This window comes from Orycteropus afer, unplaced genomic scaffold, assembly GCF_000298275.1.
Source record: "Orycteropus afer afer isolate SDZICR_OR568_19922 unplaced genomic scaffold, OryAfe1.0 scaffold00159, whole genome shotgun sequence".
NCBI classification, from domain to species: domain Eukaryota; kingdom Metazoa; phylum Chordata; class Mammalia; order Tubulidentata; family Orycteropodidae; genus Orycteropus; species Orycteropus afer.
The window spans coordinates 3648075-3660150 of NW_006921746.1; positions in this window are offsets into that span (position 1 = coordinate 3648075).

Genomic DNA, 12076 nt, shown 5'->3' on the forward strand with positions numbered 1-12076 from the left:
TTTTTCCCAATCTGTAGGTTCTCTTTTGACTCTTTTGGAGAAGTCTTTAGAATCACATAAAAATTTAATTTTTAGAAGGTCCCATTCATCTAGTATCCCTTTTGTTGTTTATGTATTTTGGGTTATGCTTGATAGTCTATTTATGCCATATATTAGGGCTCCTAAATTTGCCCCTAGTTTTCCTTGAGGAACTATATAGTTTTAGGTTTCACATATAAGTCTTTGATCCATCTGGAGTTAGTTTTGTGTAAGGTGTGAGGTACCAATCTCTTTTCATTTTTCTGCAAATGTATATCCAGTTTTGCCAGCACCATTTATGAAGCAAACATTCTGTTTCCCATTTAATGGATTTTGGCCCTTTGTCAAAGATCAGCTGACCATAGGTCAATGGATCAATTTCTGGGTTCTCAATTCTATTCCATTAGTCTATGTGTCTGTCATTGTACCAATACCAGGCAGTTTTGACTACTGTGGCTGTATAGCAAAGTTTGAGATCCAGCAGTGTGAGACCTCCTACTTTCTTCTTCTTCAATAGTACTTTGCTTATCTGAGATCTCTTTCCTTGCCATATAAAGTTAGTGACTGGTTTTTCCATATCCTTTAAAAATGTTGGGATCTGGATTGGGATTTCATTGAATGTATAGATTGCTTTGGGTAGAATTGCCATGTTCACAATGTTCAATCTTCCTATCAATGAGCATGGACGCTCTTCCATTTATGCAGATCTCTTATGGTTTCTTGAAGCAGTTTTTTATAGTTTTCTTTGTACAGGTCTTTTGTTTGGATGTCTTTGATTTCCCTTTCTTGCCTTATGGCCTTGCCTAGGACTTCTAGTACAATGTTGAATGGAAGTGGTGATAGCGGGCATCCTTGTCTGGTTCCTGTTCGCAAGAATGAATTTAGTCTCTCTCCTTTAGAATAATTTTGGCTGTTGGTTTTGCAGAGACCTGTTATTGTATTGGGGAATATCCCTTCTCTTCCCATTTTGCTGAGAGTTTTCATCAAGAATTGGTGTTGGATTTTATCAAATGTCTTTTCTGCATCTATTGATATGATCATGTCGTTCTTTTTCTTTGTTTTATTTGTGTGGTGGATGAAATTGATTGTTTTTCTAATGTTGAACTATCTTGCATACCTGATATGAACCTCACTTAGTCATAATTAGTAATTTTCTAGATATATTGTTGGAGTCTATTGGCTAGGATTTTGTTGAAGATTTTTGCATCTATATTCATGAGGGATATTGGTCTGTAGTTTTCTGTTTGAATGATGTCTTTGCCTGGTTTTGGTATCAATGTTATGCTTGCTTCATCAAATGACTTAGGGAGGATTCCATCCTTTCCTTTGTTTTGGAAAAGTTTGAATACGATTGGTGTCATTCTTCTCTGAAGTTTTGGTAGAATTCTCTAGTGAAACTGTCTGGGTCAGGACTTTTTTAATTGGTAATTTTTTTTTTTTTTTTTTATGACCTGTTCAATTTCTTCTTTTGTTATGGATCTGTTCAACTTTTCCTCCTCAGTCTGTGTTAGTTTAGGTAAGTGGAGTGTTTCTAGAAATGTCTATTTCTTCCAGGTTTTCAAATTTGTTGGAGTACAGTTCTTCATGGTATCCTGATATGATCCTTTTTTATTTCATTTGGTTCTGTTGTGATATCATCCATTTCCTTTCTTATTCATGTTACATGTGTTCTCTACTTCTTTTCTTTGTTAAATTTGCCTGTGGTTTGTCAATTTTTATTAATCTTTTCAAAAAACAAACTTCTAGTCTGGGCAATAGAAAAACGTCTTTCTATTTTCTGTTTCATTGATTTCTGCTCAAATATTTATTATTTCCTTACTTCTGGTGACTATAGGTTTTTCTTGCTGTTCTTTTTCTAATTGTTGGGTCTGTTGATTTAAAGTTAGGTTTTGGCTTTTTTTTTTCTTTTTTGATGTGTGCATTTATTGCTATAAATTGGCCTCTGATCACTGCTCTTTCTGTGTCCTAAAGATTTTGGTATGTTGTGTTTTCATTCTTGTCTTACTCAAGGAATTTTTTTAATTTCATTTTTTATTTCTTCTCTCACTCAATCTTTCTTAAGGAGGGTGTTGTTCACTTTCCGTGTGTTTACTCTTTTTCCATTGATCTTCCCATTGTTCATTCCTAATTTGATAGCATTGTTATCTGAGAAGATGCTTTGAAGTATTTCAGTGTTTTTAAATTTATTAAGGCTTGCTTTATGGCATCACATATGGTCTATCATGGGGAATGTTCCATGTGCACTAATAAAAAAATGTATATTGTGCTGTTGTTGGGTGAAGGGCTCTGTAGATGTCATAATGTCAAGGTGGTGGATTGTATTGTTTAGCTCTTCTACACCTTTGTTGACTTTCCAGTTGTTCTATTTTTCATCGAAAGTGATGTATTAAGTCTCCCACTATGCCTGTGGAGTCATCTATTTGACTTTTCAACTCTTTTAAAGTCTGATTTATGTATTTTGAGGCTTTTTCATTGGTTCCCTATATATTAATTATGCTTATATATTCTTGTTCAATTGGTCCTTTCATCATTATATAATGTCCTTTCTGGTCTTGTATGGTGGTTTTTGTCTTAAAGTCAATTTCATCAGAAATTATTTTGCCACTCCTGCTCTTTTATGTTTGCCATTTGCTTGATATATCTTTTTCCAACCTTTGATTTTTAGTCTATTTTTGTCTATGGTATGTCTCTTGTAGACAGCATATTGTACGGTTTTGTTTTCTTATCCAATCTGCAACTCTCCATCTCTTGAGTGGTGCATTTAATCCATCAACATTCAATATAATTACTGACAAGTATGAATTGGTTGCTGTCATTTTGGTATGTGTTTTTTCATGGTGTCCCTGGTTTCTTTGTTCCATATTATTTTCTGTGCTGAACTCATTATGTTTATGAATCGTGTTATCATTTCCTTTGTTGCTGTTGTTTTAGAATTTCTAAATATTTGTGCTTGTCCTCTTTTTTTATTATGATGTGAAGGTTTATCATTTCTCTGTGAGGTTACCCTGTTATTTATAATTTTCTCCCCAAGATTAGAACAGTCCATTTTATCTTGCAACTCTCTTGACTCCCTCACCATTTAGAAGTTGTGTAACTACACTATTTTCCCTGTCTTTTTGGTTTGTAGTTGTCCTCATTTGACAATTGATATCTCTGGTTTCCTGTTTACAATCTTGTAAGTTTATTTTACTTTCAATATGGCCATAGCTGTGGTTTCTGGGTTATGTTACATTGTGTATTAATGGTCCATTGTTGTTTCCTATTTTTGGTTCTCTCTCAAAAGTCTCCCTTTAGTATCTCTTGTAAGGTTGGTCTGGTTTTAACAAATTCCCTTAGTTTCTGCCTCTCTGGAAATTTCTTAATTTCACCATCTTGTTTGATGGACAGTTTTGATGGGTATAAAATTTTTGGTTAAAATATTTTCTCTTTCAGGGATTTCTATATACCATCCCATTGCCTTCTTGCTTGCGTGGTTTCTGCTGATAAATCAGATTTTATTCTTAGGCTGTCCTTTGTAAGAAACTTTTTTTTTTTTTTTTTTTTTCCCATGCCGCTTTCAGGATTCTTTCTTTGTCTTTGGTTTTGATGAGTTTGATGATGCTATGTCTTGGTAATTTTCTTTTGGGGTCTGTCCTATTTGTGGGTTTTTGGGCTTCCTGAATGTACATATTTTCATCTTTCATCATATCTGGGATGTTCTCTTCCAACAAATCTTGGGCAATTTTCTCAGTGGTTTTATTTTTCTCTTCCTGTTCTGGAATTCCAATGATACATAGATTATTCCTTTTCATGGTATCCCACATGAACTTCAGGCTTTCTTTATTTTGTTTTGATCTGTTTTCTGATTGATCCCTTTCCAAAATAGTATTCAGGTATTTGTCTTCAATCTCATTAATTCTCTCTTCCATTGCATCAATTCTACTTCTTTTCCCTTTCAATGTGTTATCTGTTTCTGACAATTTAGTATTAATCTTCTGGATTTCTATGTGTAGACTTTGAATCATTTCTAATTTTTTCATTTATTTTGTCATTTTTTTCTTGTATTTTCTTTGAAAATCCTTCTACCATTTTGTCTGTGTTTTCCTTGATCTGTCTCTCAATCCTTTAAAGATATCTAAATATAATTCTTTTTAATTCCTTATCAGGGAGTTCCAATGCTGTTTCTTGCTCAAGGATGTTTTCTGTGTCTGTATTTTTCTCTCTTCTTTCTACTACTTTATCTTGCTTCTTTGTGTGGATTGTGATGGTCTATTGTCTCCAAAACATTGTGACATTGTTGTATTTAGATCTCTGTTAACTATTTGTGAAGATCAGCTAAGGGTGAGTGAGGCTCTCCTTGGTGGTTGTTTATCATTGGCCTGTTTGTGGAGAAGGAAGTGGTGGCTCTCATTCAGGAAGTGAAGCTTCAGGAGGTGTGGGTGTAGTTGGGTCATATGGGAACTGTTGCTTTCTCCCACTCAGTTAGACAAAAATAGCAATTGAATAACCATCAAAAAAGTAGAACCAAATGGACCAAAAACACACCATGTAATCAGCCAGGAACAGTAACCAAAATAAATAAATAAATAAAAGAGGGGGAGGAACACTGCCATATGTGGAGAGAGGGAAAAAGAGAAACAAGGTAGAGAAGGAGGAGCATAAAGAAAAAAAAAATTGGAAAAAATGCAAAAAGAAAAACATGGAACCCAGTTAACCATGTGAAAGAAAAACAAAAAAAAAAATGGAACCAGGAACAGGGAAAAGAAAAAAAAAAAGCTGAAAACTAGAGCCTAGGAAGGGAAGAATGAAGCATAATAATAAAAATGGCAAAATTAATAATAATAATAATAATATTTTTGTTGTTGTTGTTGTTGCTGTCGAGTTGGACCCAACTCATAGCGACCCCTCCTTGGGTTTCCAAGGCAGTATCACTATGAAAGTAGATTGCCCCATCTTCCTTCCGAATAATAATAATAGTAGTAGTTTTAAAACAGACAAAAACAAGCAAACTAAGAAAAAAATATTGATGCAGGGCAGGGCAGGACACCCAGGCTCTTTCCAAGCACACAAACTGGGATACAATTCCTGATGGCCTAGAAAGTGGGTGGTACTGAGGGATGGCTGTACTTCCTGTTCAACAGGAGGTTGTGGGATATAAGAGTAACAAGAGGAATCTTGCACCTTTTCAGTTGCTCATGTCTGGAATGTCCTTGTGGTTCCCGGCAAATGGACTTGTAAAGTCCCTGGAATCTGGGAGAATGTTGTCACTTTAAATACCCAAAATTGTCAAACTGCCTGTAAACATTCAAAATAGCTGCACCCTCCGGACAAAGTTCCACAGCTAAGCCCACCTTCCTCTTCGCCGTTTCCCTTTTAGTTCACCAGATAATAGAGCAGTTCTCCATGCAGCCCTAGCTAGCAAGGCTGATTTTTAGGTTCATTCCTAGGTCCTACTCAGCAATATTCAAGCTGTTGGTGCCATCAGGATGGCTGCCAGACTGCAGCTCTGTATGTATTTTGGTGTTTTCATGCAAATTCTTCTGCTAGTTGGAGTTTAGTCTACTGCTATATCCTTCCCTTCAAAGATCAGGGGTCCAGGATTGTCTTCTGTATCTGTGTAAATTGGTTCCCCTTTACTTTGTTGAAGCGGGTCTGTGCAGTCTTTCTGCCTATTCTGCCACCTTACCAGAACTGGAACTGTTCTCTTCTTACAACATGACCAAAGTATGAGAGACGAAGTCTGACCATTCTCACTTGCAAAGAACATTCTGGCTGTACTTCCAACAAGACAAATTTATTTTTCTTTCAGCAGTTCATAGCACCCTCAATAATCTTCACCATCACCAAAATTCAAAAGCATCAATTCATCTATGGTCTTCTTTATTCACTGTCCAACTGGCTTGAGTCAGACACACTAGTTTTCAAAGTCATGTTTTTGCTCTTAAACAGTGTATAAAGGTCTTTTGAGGCAGATTTGCCCAGGGCAATAGGTCATTTGATTTCTTGACTTCTGCTTTCATGGACACTGATTGTGGATTCAAGTAAAATTAAATCCTTGATGACTTCAATCTTTTCTCCATTTATCCAGATGTTGCTTGTTGGTCGAGTTATGAAGATTTTTGTTTTCTTTATATTTAGATGTAATCCATACTGAAGACTAGTCTTTGATCTTCATCAGTAAATACTTCAATTTTTTCCTCATTTTCAGGAAGCAATGTTGGGTCATCTGTATATCAAAGGTTGTTAATGAGTCTTCCTCCAAATCTAATGCCACATTCTTCTTTTTGTAATCTTGATTCCCTGATTATTTGTTCAGCATACAGACTGAATAAATATGGTGAAATAATACAACACTGATGCACATATTTCCTCATTTCAAACTACATAGTATCATCTTGTTCTGTTGAATGACAGGTCTATGTATAAGTTCCTCATGAGCACAATTTAGGGTTCTGGAATTCCTATTCTTCCCAATGTTATCAATCATTTTTTGTGATCTACACAGTTGAATGCCTTTGCACAGTCAATAGAACACAAGTAAACATGTTTCTGGTTTTCTTTGCTTTGACCCAAGATCAATCTGATAGCAGCAGTGATATCTCTCATTCCACACCCTCTTCTTAATCTGACTTGAATTTGTGCTAGTTCCCTGTCAATGTACTGCTGCACATGTTTTTGAATGATTTTAAGTAAAATTTTACAAGTGTGGTATGTTAATGATATGGTTCAACAATTTTCATATTATTTTGATTCACTTTTCTTTGGAATAGGCAAAAATATGTATCTCTTCCAGCTGGTTGGCCAGGTAGCTGTCTTCCAAATTTCTAGGCAAATGAGTGCTTCTAATGCTGCATCTGTTTGTTGAAATATCTCAAGGAATATTCTCACAGTTACTGGAGTCTTTTTTTTTTTTTTTTCTTCTTCCAATTCTTTTAGCTTGGATGTTTTCCTTCAATAGCATTGGTTTCTTATACTCCCTCCTGAAATGGCTGAACAACAACAAATTATTTTTTATATACTGACTCTATGTATTCCTTCCATCTTCTTTTGATGCTTCCTGGGATCATTCAATATCTTGCCATTAGAATCCTTCAGTATTGCAACTCAGCCCTTCAGTGTTTTCTTCAGTTCTTTCACTTGAGAAATGCCAGTGTTTTCTCTGATTTTCCATTTCCAGGTCTTTGTGCATTTCATTACCTTGTCCTCTTGAGCTGCCTTTGAAATATTTTGTTCAGATATTTATTTAATCTTTTCTTCCATGTGCATTAGCTACTCTTTACTGAAAAACAAGTGTCAGAGTCTCTTCTGACATCCATTTTGGTGTTTTCTTCCTTTCCTGTCATTTTACTGACATTTTGCTTTCTTCATGTATGATGTTATTGATACCATCCAACAATTTCACTCCTCAAAAGGAAGATTGGGCAATCTACTTCTGTAGTAATACTTCCTTGGAAACCCAAGGAGGGGTCACTATGAGTCAGGTCTGACTTGACGGCACATAACAGCACAACACCATCAGTCACTGAGATTCAATGCATAAATCTATTCTTCAAATATTCTCTAAAGAAGGCATATATTGAAGGTTATATTTTAGCTCTCCTGGACTTCTTATAATTCTCTTCATCTTCAAGTTAATTTGCTTATAAGCAGTTGAAAGCACGATTTACAGTCAACTTCTGACTGACAACATTGAACTTCTCCATTACCTTTTTCCTTAGAAGTAGTTGATTTTATTCCTATGTGTTCTATCTGTCACGGTCTACCTGTATAGTCAGTTTATGTTGGTTACAAATGGTATTTGCAGTGAATAAGTCACACAAAGTTCTATCATGCTACTTCCAGCATCATTTCTAACACCAAGGCCATATTTTCCAACTACTAATGTTTCTTTCTTGTTTCCAATTTTTGCATTCCAGTCACCAGTAATTATCAATACATCTTGGTTGCATAATACTCAATTTCTTCATCTTTGGATTCAGTGGTTGCATAAATTTTAATAATAGTCATATTAACTGGTCTTCCTCGTAGGCATATAGGTATTATCTTATCACTGATAGCATTGTTCTTCAGGAAAATTATTGAAATATTATTTTTGATGATAAATGTGAAACCATCCCTCTTTAATTTTCATTGCCAGGATAATAGACCATATGATTGTCTGATTCAAAGCACACAGAGGGTTCCATAGTTTAAGAAGAAATATCTCATCTCTTGCCTTAAATCTAGACTTTTTTTCACTCACTTAAAATGTGTTAATCAAATCGTATAGCTTAGAGGCAAGGATGGGCAGACTTCATCTCACCTACTCTGGGCATATTGTCAGAAGGGACCAGTCTCTGGAGAAGGGTACAATGCTTGGTAAAGTAGTGAGTCAGCCAAAAAGACTTTCAGTAAGATGGGGTGACACAGTGGCTGCAATGATGGGATCAAACAAGGATTGTAAGGATGCCACAGGACTGAGCAGTGTTTCATTCTGTTGTACATAGGATCACTATGAATTGGAGCCAACTTGACAGCACCTAACAACAACTTGTCCTCACGGGCTGTACAACGGAAAATAATAAGTTCAGTAATAGTATGGTAAAAGTTATGATAATAAAAATAAAATCACTGTGAGTGCACAAATCAAGAACCCCTAACATTCTTTCATGTGTCTGACAAATATGAATATTATTTGTCAGAGTTGAATATATAAGAAATAAGTAAAGCGGTCTGGATGAAGAGGGCATTGATTGTATGTGGAGAGCTTCCAAGGTGAGATAATAAGGCCAAACCCAGGAATATCCATATCTCTAGGCTCTGTTTAAAATCAGGAAGGGCATTCATCAGAGTTGTATACCTTCATCACACTTATTCAATCTGTATGCTGAGAAAATAATCCAAGAAGCTAGAGTATATGAAGAAGAATGTGACATCAGGATTTGAGGAATATTACTAAAAACTTTGCTTGCTGAAAGTGAAGATGATTTGAAGCACTTATTGATGAAGATCAAGGATTACACTAGTGTTTCATTCTATTATAAAAAGTGTCTCTATGAGTCAGAATCAACTCAATGGGGCCTAACAACAACAATTTCTGTTATAATTCAGTGGTTGTTTATTTTGGGTTCTTTATATATATATATATATATATATATACACACACACACACATACATACATATGTGTGTGTGTGAATGTGTGTGTATGTCCCCTTTACATAGGGAGCTCTGGTGGCATAGTGTCAAAAGCATTTGACTGCTAACCAGAAGGGTGGCATTTCAAACCCACCAGCCACCAGCCACTCCTCAGCATTGAGCAATCTACTTCATATAGATACCACCTCAGAAACCCAAGGAGGGGGCTCTATAAGTCGAATTGACATGACAGCAGTGTGTTTGATTTTTGTTTATATATAGGGTGGTGTAAATGGTTAAGTTCTGTTACTAGCAGAAAGTTTGATAGTTTGAACACATCCAGAGCCAACTGGGAAGAAAAGCCCAGCCATTTGCTTCCAAAAGGTCACACACTTGAAAATTGTATGGTGTGTTGTTCTACTCTGCAATACAAGTGGTCACTATGAGTTGCGATTGACTCCATGGCAACTGCTTATATTCTAATCCCACTGAAAATAAAACAAAACAAACAAAAATAAAAACTCCCATCAAGTTTATTTGGACTCATAGCAACCCACCCTGTAGGACAAAGTAAAATTGCCCTATAGAGTTCCCAAGGCTGTAAATCTTTTCAGAAGCAGACTACCTCATCTTTCTTCCATGGAGCAGCTGGTGTACTCTGATCATTGACTTTTTGGTTAGCAGCTGAATGTCTAAACCTCTGTGCCACCAGAGCTCCTTCTAATGCTGCCCATTCCTTTCTATCTCTATGACTAGTTCTGGATCAGCTTTCTGTGATCCATAGTATATTTACTGATTTGTTTCCTGAAGTAGATCTCCTGGCCTTATTCCTATTCTGCCTTAGTCTTGAAGCTTCGCTGAAACCTGCTCAGCATCACGGCAATAAACTAACTTTCAGTGACATATGGGTGGTGGCTATTCATAAAGAACACTGACTGAGAATTGAACCATGGAAAGTGAGAACACTACCAATTAATCACCACTACACCCAATAAAGTTTATAGTGCCATTTAGTCTTAGGGATCTAAACTAAACCTTTTCACTATTTATCTCTGGCAACATAGGCAAGAATGTTTATGCCTTTTTGCTTACAAATGACAAAATAGAGACAGATGGGTTTCTATGGGAGGTAGTAGAGTTCCCCTCCTGTCTTATTGAATTGGGTAGGAAAGAAGTTTAGAAAGCAGGCATTTCCAGGACAACTTGGGAGAACGACTATTGCCTAAGAGTTGGACTCTGTCTGTCAGTTTATTGTACTGTGATGGCTTGTATATTGCTATGATGCTGGAAGCTATGCCACCAGTATTTGAAATACTAGCACGGTGACCCATGATGAATAGGTTCAACAGAACTTCCAGAATAAAGCAGACTAAGAGACAGACCTGATGATCTACTTCTGAAAATTAGATATTGGAAACCCTATAAATCACAAAAGGATATTGCCTGATATAGTGCTTAAAGAACACCCTACATTGGAAAACATTCAGAACAGACAGTGACTGCAACTCAAGCACAGCAAGGATTATGAAGACAGTACAGGACAGACTTGCTTCTGTTCCATTGTGTGTGGGATCATTATGAATTGGAGCCAACTCAAGAGCAATAACAACAATAGTAGTAGTGAGGCAGTTCAGAAGTTTTTTTTTTTTTCCCCAGGAGAGTAGATGCCCACTGACACACATCACTTAACGTTCCCAAAGACAACCTGAACTAAGAATGGAGATGGGTACCCACCCGCAGATTGGAGTACATGAATCTGCCCACGTAGTGAGCAGCCAGGAGAGAAAACCTTATGTAAATGACTTTACCAAAGATCTGCTTTTATACTACCAGACACAAGCAGAATGCCTTGAGAAACTATTTAACAATCTTTTTATGGCAGGATTTGTAACTGTGGAATAGTGTGTAATTCCTCAGAACTATGATTTGGCTATTAACAATTGGCTGTCTTGCCATTCTAGAAGGAGAATAGAGACAAGAATCATAGTTACACTCCAAGTTTTCCTTTAACAAATGTAATCTTGCTATTTTGTACAGTAGGCACCTTATTGTGAGGACTAAAAGTAAAAATTTGCAAGAATTTGGAAGAATTTGAATGTCTGTGTTGGAATTTAAAATATGTGAATTTCTGTGGTATGTGTGAAAATTCATGCATTCTTAAAATTACACATAAATATTAATAACTTGTGAAAACAAAATCTTGGTCATAAAACAAGACTGATTAATCTTAGAACTAGACACATTCTATAAGTGCATATGTCATACATATGTGTTTATTATTTCCATTACAGATTTTAATATAGTGTTATAATTTGTGTGTTTTTCTGCCTCCCAATTTAATAGTGGACTAAACATATCATTTGCCACTATAGCTACACTGCCTAACATAGCAAGTGGAAGTAACTAATGTGTGGGTGAATAAACCCATTCAGTTGTCCCAAAGTCATGCATTGACTGAACTGAGTTTTGAAACTAGTACACATTATATCATAACTTAAAGGACATCTACTTTGTTGTTCTTGTTATTGTTAGTTACCCCTAAGTTGATTCTGAGTCACGGCCATCCTGTGTGTACAGAGTAGAATTGCCCCACAGTGTTTTCAAGTCTATAACTTTTTGGAAGCAGATTGCTAGGCCTGTGTTCCAAGGTGCCTCTGGGTGGGTTTAAATCACCAACCTGGATCTAGACAGATGAAACTAGATTTTATAACATTTCTTTAAAGCAAAAGATTTGTATTGTAGGTATAACTATTTCTGAAGACAAAATTTATAACTAAAAGTATTTAATTGTTTAAGAGTATACTCCCTCCTATTTCTAGCTAAACTTTAGAGTTAGAGGAATGCTTTGGGAAAATAATTAAGAAGATGTTACAATGAATTGAAATTTACTTTTCTAGAGATGACATTGAATAAAGGCTAAGGGAGACCACAAAACTTTTCTGGATCTCTTGATCTGCCTCACAA